This window comes from Loxodonta africana, chromosome 11 (genome assembly GCF_030014295.1).
Source record: "Loxodonta africana isolate mLoxAfr1 chromosome 11, mLoxAfr1.hap2, whole genome shotgun sequence".
NCBI lineage: Eukaryota > Metazoa > Chordata > Mammalia > Proboscidea > Elephantidae > Loxodonta > Loxodonta africana.
In genome coordinates, this window is record NC_087352.1 from 18,885,573 (window position 1) to 18,896,299 (window position 10,727).

Here is a 10,727-nt window from a genome sequence, read left to right on the forward strand (position 1 = left end):
CAAGAGAGGACTGAGGTGTGGATATGGAGACCAGGTGGACAGAAGTGGGGACATCACAATCAGCTTCTCCTTGGAAACACTCAGCCCACACCCATTTCCCCTTGGAAGACAGGGCTCTGTGAACAGGCAAATTGCCCTTGTTATCAGGTCAGAGAGACCCTGGGACAATGTCTGCTGAAGTAGGGTGGATCATAATCCCATTTGAGTGGTGTCTTATAAAATAGAAGAACAGACACAGAGACAGGCATAGACAGAGGAAAGAGAGCCAGGTGACAATGAAGGCCAACACAGCTGCAAGCCAAGGAAAGCCCAGGATTGCTGGGATCCATTAGAAGTTAGGACAGAGGCATGGAACAGTTTCTGTCTCTCAGAGCCTCAGAAAGAATCAACATGGCCGAGAATCTGGTTCGAACTTCCAATCTCCAGAACTGTGAGACAATAAATTTCTGTTTTTGAAAGCCACCACTCCTTGGCACAGGCAGTCCCCAGGTTACAAATGTCCGACTTACATAGAAGCAGTACTTAGGAACCAAGTCCTGTAAGTCCTATTATATTAAAAATTTGAGGTATATACGATGGTTGGTAATAAAAAAAGGGTGATACTTTGCGATATGCATTAAAACATTATAACTGTATCATTATGTTAAAGATGTTTTAGTGTATCTGGAACTGTTTCTTTAGTGTTTTTTATCAGTAGAAAAGGCACATTATATACTAAGACAAACATTTGACTCATTGATGTTAGATACGAACTATGCCTAATTGTTCTGACTTACATACAAATTCAACTTAAAGACAGATTTAGTAACAGAATTAGTTGGTAATGCGGGACTGCCTGTATTTTGTTACGGCCATCCTAGGAAACAGACAACTCCCAACTTTTCCCTATTAGCTATAACTTGTGTGGGCTACTGTTACAGTGTCTCCTTTTCCTCCAGCCCCTGGTAACCACTAATAAACTTTTACCTTTATGCATTTGCTTCTTCTAGGTATTTCATATAAATGGCATCATGCAAAATTTGTCCTTGTGTGCCTGACTTACTTCACTCAGCATGCTGTTTTCAAGGTTTACCTATGTTGTAATGTGTACCAGGGCTTCGTTTTTCTTTATGACTGAGTAATATTCCATTGTATGTATGTTCCACATCTTGTGTATCTGTTCATCTTTTGGTGGACACTTGGGTTGTTTCCACTGTCGGGTCTTCTTAATGACTGAGCCTCAGAAGTGTCAGAACATCTTTCCCTCCATATTTTATTGATCAAAGCATCACAACCGAGTCCAGATTCAAGTGGAGGAGAAAGAAACTCCCTCTTGTAATGGGACAAGCACCATGTTTGTATAGGGAGGGCTGGAATTGTTTGGGGCCACCTTTGGTTATTAAATACCTGGTATGGATTGAATTATGTTGCCCAGAAATATGGGTTGTCTTAGTCGTCTAGTGCTGCTGTTACAAAAATACCACAAGTGGATGGCTTTAACAAAGAAAATTATCCTGTCACAGTCTAGTAGGCTACAAGTCCAAATTCAGGGCATCAGCTCCAGGGGAATTCTTTCTGTTCTACCTCAGCTCTGGAGGAAGGTCCTTGTCATCAGTATACCCCTGGACTATAAGCTTCTCTGTACAGGGACCCCGGGTCCAAAGGACGCACTCTGCTACTTGTGCTGCTTTCTCGGCTGTATGAGGTCACCCTGTCTCTCTGCTTGCTTCTCTCTTTTATATCTCAGAGAGATTGGCTTAAGACACTATCTAATCTTGTAGATCTCATCAATATAACTGCCACTAATCCATCTCATTAACATCATAGTGATAGGATTTACAATACATAGGAAAATTTCATCAGGTGACAAAATAGTATACGATCATACAATACTGGGAATCATGACCTAGCCTAGTTGACAGATATTTTTGGGGGACACAATTCAATCCATGACAGGTTGTAAATCCTAATTCTTATACAGATTGCTATAACCCCATTTAGAGTTGGTTTTTTTGTTATGTTAGTGAGGCAGTATTAGTATGCTTTTGTTTCTTAAGTCAGTCTCTTTTGAGATATAAGAGAGCTGCTTAATCAAGGAGCAAAAGAGCAGTTGGGGAAAGACAGATCCCACACCACATAAGATCTCCAAGGAACCAAGAAACAGAAGCTGAAAAGAAACAAGGACCTTCCCCCAGAGCCAACGGTGAGCGAAAGTCTTCCTTTAGAGCCAGTGCCCTGAATTCGGACTTCTGGTCTCTTAAACAGTGAGAAAATAAATTTATGTTTGTTAAAGCCACCTACTTGCGGTATATCTGTTACAGCAGCACTGGATAACTAAGACATTACCATAACCACTCACCCTTCTGAGTGTCAGCTACCTCCTCAACCAGATAAGGAGAATGACCCTTCTCTGTCAGTGATGTTGGAAGCACGAAATGGGACACTGTATATAAAGGGGCCCTGTTTGGTGTAGAGGTTAAGAGCTTGGCCGTTAACCAAAAGGTCGGCAGTTGAAATCCACCAGCTTCTCCTTGGGAACACTATGGGGCAGTTCTACTCTGTTCTATAGGGTCTCTTGGAGTTGGAATCCACTCGATGGCAGTGGGTTTGGTTTGGTTTTAAAGTAAAGGGAAACCGTATAGCCTTCATCTTCTCTGCCCCTGAACCTGGTGACAATAGCCTGATATTGTCCACAGGACATTTCTGAGGGTGGATGGGGGAACAAGGAGGAGGAACACAGAGAGAAGCCCAGATCAGTATCCAGGTCTACCACTCCCCATATTCCCTTCTTCCAGATGACCCTGGGTTCTACCCAGTGTATCTGACATGTTCATTTTCCTGACCCTGGACTGTTGTTGTTAGCTGCTGTTGAGTTGGGCCCTGACTCGTGGAAACCCCACGCGCAACATAATGAAATGCTGTCTGGTCCTGCACCATCCCCATGATTGGTTGCAGATCAGACCCTGGTGATCCATAGGGTTTCTATTGGCTTATTTTTGAAGTAGATTGCCAGGCCTTTCTTCCTAGTCCATCTTAGTCTGGAAGCTATTCTGAAACCTGTTTAGCATCATAGAAACACACAAGCCTCTACTGACAGATGGCTGGTGGCTACGCATGAGGTGCATTGGCCAAGCATTGAACCCAGGTTTCCAACATGGAAAGGAAGAATTCTACCACTGAATCAATGACTTAGTTATCTAATGCTGCTATAACAAAAATACCACAAGTGGGTGGCTTTAACAAGTGGAACTTTATTTTCTCATGGTTTAGGAGGCTAGAAGTGTGAATTCAGGGTGCCAGCTCTAGGGGAAGGCTTTTTCTCTTTGCCATCTCTGGAAGAAGGTCCTTGTCTCTGTGAGTTTCTGCTCCTGGGCAGTTTTCATGTGGCTTGGCATCTCTCTTCCACCATCTCTGATATATAATCTCTCTTATATCTCAAAAGAGATTGACTCAACATACACCCTACACTAATCTTGCCTCATTAACATAACAAAGACAAACCATTCCCAAATGGAATTATAACCATAGGCATAGAGATTACAATTTAAAACACATATTTTGGTGGACACATTTCAGTCAATAACATTTCACCTTTTGTCCCCCTAAAATTCATGTACTTGTCACATGCAAAACACATTCACCCCATCACATCATCCCAAAAGTCTTAAATCAACTCCAAGTCCAAAATCTCATCTTCTGAAGCATCTGAATCAAATATGAGTGAGACTTTAGGTGTATTCCATCCTGGGACAGAATTTCTCTTCATCTGTGAACCTGTGAAATCTAGAATAGAAGTTATCTACTTCCAAAGTACAATGGTAGAACAGGCACAAGGAAGACATTTCCATTACAAATGGGAGAAATTGGAGTCCAAGAAGGAATAACAAGTACCAAACAAGTCCACAACCCAGCAGAACAATTTACATTAGCTCTCAAGTCTTGAAAATAATCCTCTGTTTTCTGAGATCATCTGGGCAATAGTTCCACCCTCCAGACTCTGGGTGTTGGCCATGCTCTCTGGATTCTGGGTGGAAGCCCCTTGGCTCTGGGCTTCAGGTCCACCTTACAGGCCCACTGGGGTGGCAACTCTGGGAAACCCCATTCTCCTAGTCCATCTGAGTGGCAACTCTGCCCTCTTGGCCCTGGCAAGCCCCATTCTTCTGCCCCTTGGGCATGGCGGTCCTACTCCCTCAACTCTGGGCATGGCCCCGTCACCCTGGCACACCTTACCAGGAGCCCTATGCTCCAGAACAGAGTTGGTGAAGATCCGGCTCTTTGAAATCTGGGAGGCCCCGCCTTTTAAGATCCAGGAGACCATGGCCCCACCCTTTGAAACTGAGAAGGCCCTGCTTCCTAAGCTCTTTCCGAAAGTTCTACTGATCTCTTAGCTGCTTCGGGGATGGTCCTTTTCTTTTTTTGGAGGACAGCAAATGTAGCTCCTTTGACCTGTTTCCTGCCTGTAGAATTCTGAGAGGCAGAAAATGTTCTTTCCTTTTGTTCTTTCTCTGTCCCCTGCCCCCTTCGGCCTAAGCTGATGGGTTTTCTGCTGTAGTGGTTGGTTAGGCCCACCAGGCTTATTCTCTTTAAGAAAACATTGTGTAACCATGCCCTTAGTGAACATTGTAGGACACGTGTCCTTAGTTTGTAGAACAGAATTTTACAAATCTTTAAGTTTTGTTTTCATTTTGCACAGTTCATTTTTAAATCCATTTCTTTTCTCTCACATTTTACTATTAGCAGCAAGGAGAAACCACACGACTCACTTAATCTTGCTTAAAGATCTCCTAAATCAGATATTCAAGCTCATCATTTATAAGTTCTACCTTCCACCAAATATTTGAGCATAATTCAGACTAGTTCTTTGCTACTGCATAAAAAGCATCACCCTTCCTCCATTGTTCAACTAAGTGTTTACCAGAAGCACATTTAGCATTGACATTTCTAGCAACATTCTGTTACTGGCAACATACGTGTTCTCTAAGATCATAGAAACTTTCCTATAGCTCTTCTCACTTCCTTCTGAGCCCTCACCAGAATTGCTTTTGATGTCCTTAATTCTACCAACAGTCTCTTCCAGGCGTTCTAGGCTTTTGCTATTAAAAACCAAACCCATTGCCATTGAGTTGATTCAGATTCATAGTGACCCTATAGGACAGAGTGGAACTGCCCCATAGAGTTTCCAAGGAGTGCCTGATGGATTTGAACTGCTGACCTTTTGGTTAGCAACTGTAGCACTTAACCATTACACCACCAGTGTTTCTGGGCTTTTACTATTAGACATCTTAAAATCTTCCAGCCTCCAAGCATTACCAGTTCCAAAACCACTTCCACATGGTAGGTATTTGTTAGAGCAGCACCCACACTTCTCGGTACCCAATTCTGTCTTAGTTATGTAGTAGTGTTATAACAGACATACTGCAAGTGGGTGACTTTAACAAACAGAATTTTATTTTCTCGTGGTCAGTTGTTGTTGTTGTTAGGTGCCGTTGAGTCAGTTCTGACTTATAGTGATTCTATACACAGCAGAACAGAACACTGACTGGTACTGCACCATCCTGCACCATTGTTGCTATGTTTGAGCCCATTGTTTGCAGCCACTGTGTCAGTCCATCGCATTTAGGGTCTTCCTCTTCTTTGCTGACCCTCTGCTTTACCAAGCGTGATGTCCTTCTCCAGGGACTGATCCCTCCTGAAAACATGTCCAAATTATGTGAGACAAAGTCTCACCATCTTTGCTACCAAGCAGCACTCTGGCTGTATTTCTTCCAGGACAGACTTGTTCCTTCTTCTGGCAGTCCATGGTTGTCATGGATTGAATTGTGTCTCCCAAAAATATGTGTATCAATTTGGCCAGGCCATGATTCCCAGTATTGTGTGATTGTCCACCATTTTGTCATCTGATGTGATTTTCCTATGTGTTGTAAATCCTATCTGTATGATGTTAATGAGATGTAATTAGTGGCAGTTATGTTAATGAGGCAGGATTCAATCTACAAGATTAAATTTTGTCTTAAGCCAATCTCTTTCGAGACATAAAAGAAAGAATCTGGCAGAGAGACATGGGGGACCTCATACCACTAAGAAAGCAGTGCCAGGAGCAGAGCACATCCTTGGGACCTGAGGCACCTACATGGAGAAGCTCCTAGACCAAGGGAAGATTGATGACAAGGACCTTCCTCCAGAGCTGACAGAAAGAGAAAGCCTTCCCTTAGAGCTGGCACTCTGAATTTGGACCTAGCCTCCAAGACTGTGAGAGAGTAAATTTCTCTTTGTTAAAGTCATCCACTTGTGGTGTTTCTGTTACAGGTAATTAGGACAATGTTATATTCAATATTCTTCACCAACACCATAATTCAAAGGCATCAATTCTTCTTTGGTCTTTCTTATTCATTGTCCAGCTTTCACATGTATGTGATGCAATTGAAAATGCCGTAGTTTGGGTCAGGCGGACCCAAGTGACACCTTTGCTTTTGAACTCTTTAAAGAGAACTTTTGCGGCAGATTTGGCCAATGCAATGTGTTGTTTGATTTCTTGAGTGCTGCTTCCATGGGCAGTGATTGTGGATCCAAGTAAAGTGAAATCAATATTTTCTCCATTTATCATGATGTTGCTTACTGGTGCAGTTGTGAAGATTTTTGTCTTCTTTATGTTGAGGTGTAATCTATACTGAAGGCTGTGGTCTTTGATCTTCGTCAGTAAATGCTTCCAGTCCTCTTCACTTTCGGAATGCAAGATTGTGTCATCTGCATATTGCAAGTTGTTAGTTAGTCTTTTGCCAATCCTGATGCCACGGTCTTCATATAATACAGCTTCTTGGATTATTTGCCAGGACACAGATTGAATAAGTGTGGTAAAATGATACCACCCTGAAACACACCTTTCTTGACTTTTAACCACGCAGTATCCCTTTGTTCTGTTCAAACTACTGCCTCTTGGTCTATGTACAGGTTCTGCATGAGCACAATTAAGTGTTCTGGAATTCCCGTTTTTCCCAATGTTATCCATAATTTGTTATGATCCACACAGTCGAATCCTTTGCATAGCCAATTAAATACTGGTAAACATCTTTTTGGTTTCTCTTCTTTCAGCCTAGATTCGTCAGACATCAGCAACGATATCCCTCATTCCACGTACTCTTCTGAATGAGGCTTGAATTTCTGGCAGTTCCCTGTCTATGTGTTGCTGCAACCATTTTTGAATGATCTTCAGCAAAATTTTACTTGTATGTGGTATTAATGACATCGTTCAATTATTTTTGCATTCTATTGGATCACCTTTGTTTGGAATGGGGACAAATGTGGCTCTCTTCCAGTCAGTTCGCCAGGTAGCTGTCGTCCAAATTTATTGGCGTAGACAAGTGTGCACTTCTAGTGGTGCATTCATTTGTTGAAACATCCCAACTGGTAATCCATCAATTCCTGGAACCTTCTTCCTTCTTATAGTTTAGGAGGCTAGAAGCCCGAATTCAAGGTGCCAGCTCCAGAGGAAGGCTTTCTGTCTTTGCTGGCTCTGGAGGAAGGTCCCCGTCTCTTTGAGCTTCTGCTTCTGGGCAATCTTCATGTAGCTTGCCATGTATCTTCCCCAATCTCTGCTTTGCTCTCTTGTTTAACCATTTTCGTATCTCAAAAATGACTGATTCCAGATACTCCCTATACAAACCCTGCCTCACTAATATAACAAAGACAACCCATTCCCAAATGGGATTATAACCACAGTCATATAGGTTAGGATCTACAACACATATCTTTTGGGGACATAATTCAATCCATAACAATCACCAATGCCCCAAGCCTAGGACTAGTGTCCCTTTTTCTGTGCTATAAGACCCCTCTGCTGAGTTGCAGACATTACCAAAGTCAGAACACAAACCTTCATCAGCACCACAAACAGCACCAGGGCCACTGCCAGGGATCCCTAGGAGCAAGAGTATGTCTCGGATATGATTCCTGGCCAGTGCACCTCATGTGCAGCCACCACACATCTTACAGTGGAGGCTTACTTGTTGCTATTATCCTGAATCTGTTTCAGGGCAGCTTCCAGACTAAGATGCACTAGGAAGAAAGGTCTGGCAATATACTTCCAAAAATGAGCCAATGAAAACCCTATGAATCACAATGGTCCAATCTGCAACCAATCATGGGAATGGCACAGGACTGAGTAGCATTTTGTTCTGCTGTGCATGGGGTTGCCATGAGTTAGGGGCTGACTCCATGGCAGCTAACAACAGAATATGTCCTAGGCAGAGGGAGTACCCACTCTGGTCTCTGCCCTCACCTGTGCTGGGGCAGAGGTGGGATTGGTCACATGCAGAACCAGAGGACATGGTGGCTGGGTGAGGATTCCCAGCACAGTGAGAGAATGAGTGGGATTAGAGACCCAATTCCTGAGGGTCCAGGGATTTCCAGAACCTCGGGGTCATCTATAGAAACTGCATCCCTCATGATTGCCTGAGATGTTCGCTGTGTCCACTCTGCCCATCCCTCTCTGAGAGCTCATCTCTTAGTTCAGGAGACCAAGAGCCCCACCCAGCCCCAGCCCGTGCTTCCCTCATCACAGCTTCCTCCTCTATGGCACCACAGTTTGGCTTGTCTGTCTCTCCACCAGATTCTGTTCTCCTCAAAGACAAGGACTAGAAATGTCATATTCACCCCTTTTCTTGCAGCTCAAGGCAAAGCATAGATGCTGTGAGTGAATTTTCCTCCCTTATGTCATGGGGAGAATTGATAATTCTTGCCCCTCAAATTAACATAAAAAGCTTCTCCTCTCCCGCCCTAATGAATCCTGGGGAGACAAAAGTTCTAAAGAGGTGCAGATAGTCGTACATGAGACAGGACAGTGTGTGATTTGGGGAAGCCATTTGCCCACTCTGGACCTCAGTATCTTCTTCTGCAAATTGGAAAAGTGAGACTAGAAGAACTCCAGCCCTGATGGTCTATGGTCTTAAGTTCTTCTTTTGTGCCTAGTTATCTATTAGATTATCTGTAGTTTCCCGGTGCTTCTCTTAACATTATTCTGTTTTTCTTTGAAATCTGGAGGCCTTGGGAAGCAGAATGGCCATGGCCCAGTCCTTCTGACCACAGAGATGCTGCAACTGCCCCTGCTGTGAGAGAGTAGGCCAGGATGAGGGGCCCCTGTGAGGGTTGGGTGCATTGGTTGTCTAGTGCTGTTGTAACAGAAATACCACAAGTGGGTGGCTTTAATGAGCAGAAATTTATTTTTTCACAGTTTAGGAGGCTAGAAGTCTGAAATCAGGACACAGGATAGGGGAAGGCTGTCTCTGCCGCTCTGGGAGAAAATCCTTGTCTCCTTCAGCTCTTCTTCCTCAGTTCCCTGGTGATCTCCACTTGGCATCAATCTTTCCCCACTTGTGCTTCCTTGCTTCCATGTCTAAGGAGCCCTGGTGGCACAGTGGTTAAGCACTTGGCTGCTAACTGAAATGTCACGATTCAGACCCACCAGGTGCTCCACAGGAGAAAGATGTGGCACTTTGCTCCCTTAAAGATTTACTGCCTTGGAAACCCTATAGGGCAGTTCTACTCTGTCCTATAGGGTCACTATGAGTTGGAATCAACTTGAACGGAAGGGGTTTTTAGTTGCCATTGATGTGAGCTAGGGGCTCCTGCAGGAGGAGTGGGAAGTGGAGGGGGCACATGGCGGGGTCTTGCGCTTGCAATGTTCAATTTACTGCAAGGTGTTCATTTTGTTGTGAATCACTGAGTTGTTTTGGAGGCACTTTCTGTACATTTGTTATAATTCCCCAGCACCATAAATATTTATAGTCTGAGGAGGCTTCACCTCCTAAGATGACCATCACTTCCTCCCAATGCCCAAAACTAAAAAACCAAACCAATTGCTGTTGAAGTAATTCTGATTTACGAGGACCCCCAACCTTGTGTGACAGAACAGAACTGTACTCCACAGGGTTTTCAGTTGGAGCCCTGGTGGCTCAGTTGTTAAGCACACCGCTGCTAACTGAAAGGTCCGCAGTTTGAATCCACTTGCTGCTCTAAGGGAGAAAGATGTGGCAGTCTTCTTCCGTAAAGATTACAGCCTTGGGAACCCTATGGGGCAGGTCTACTGTGCCCTTGAGCGTCATTATGAATAGGAATCCACCTGATGGCAATGGGTTAATCTTACAGATGGGAGTCACCAGGCCTTTCTTCGAAGGCTCTGTGGGATGGATTAGAACTTCACACATTTCCGTTAAGAGCTGCGTGTTTACTGTTTGAGCCCCTGGCGCAGAGTCAGAAATAATCTCCACGTTCAGGTACATGTTTCTCCCTCCACTGAACCTGAACCATCCCAAGGGGGACAATCCCACAGCTGGAATCCTCTCAAGCTCTGGACTCCCAGGAGCAGCAGGACCTGCACGAGCGAAGCCCTGGATGCTGGGCCCCCCGTCATGCTGTGAAGTAAAGACAACTCTGGCCAATGAGACAGCAGCGGTGATGAAGTCAGTCCTGGTTTCCAGACTGTGGAGATGAAGGGAAACCTGCCCTTTCCAAAACTGTCCCCTTCCCTTTTCCACTTTCTTCCCTACTGAACCCTTGTGCAGATAAACTCAGCTTCAGTTGTCAGGGCTTCCTAGGCCTCGGGCTCTCTCTATGTCCTTGGTGACTATTAACATGTGGAAGCTCCACCTCAGCCCAAGAACCTAGACAGTGTCCCCTCTGCCCCATCCTTCTAAGAATGAAACTTGCAACCTGGGGGGAATGACCCCACCCCTGCCTCTGTGTTCCCCCTCACA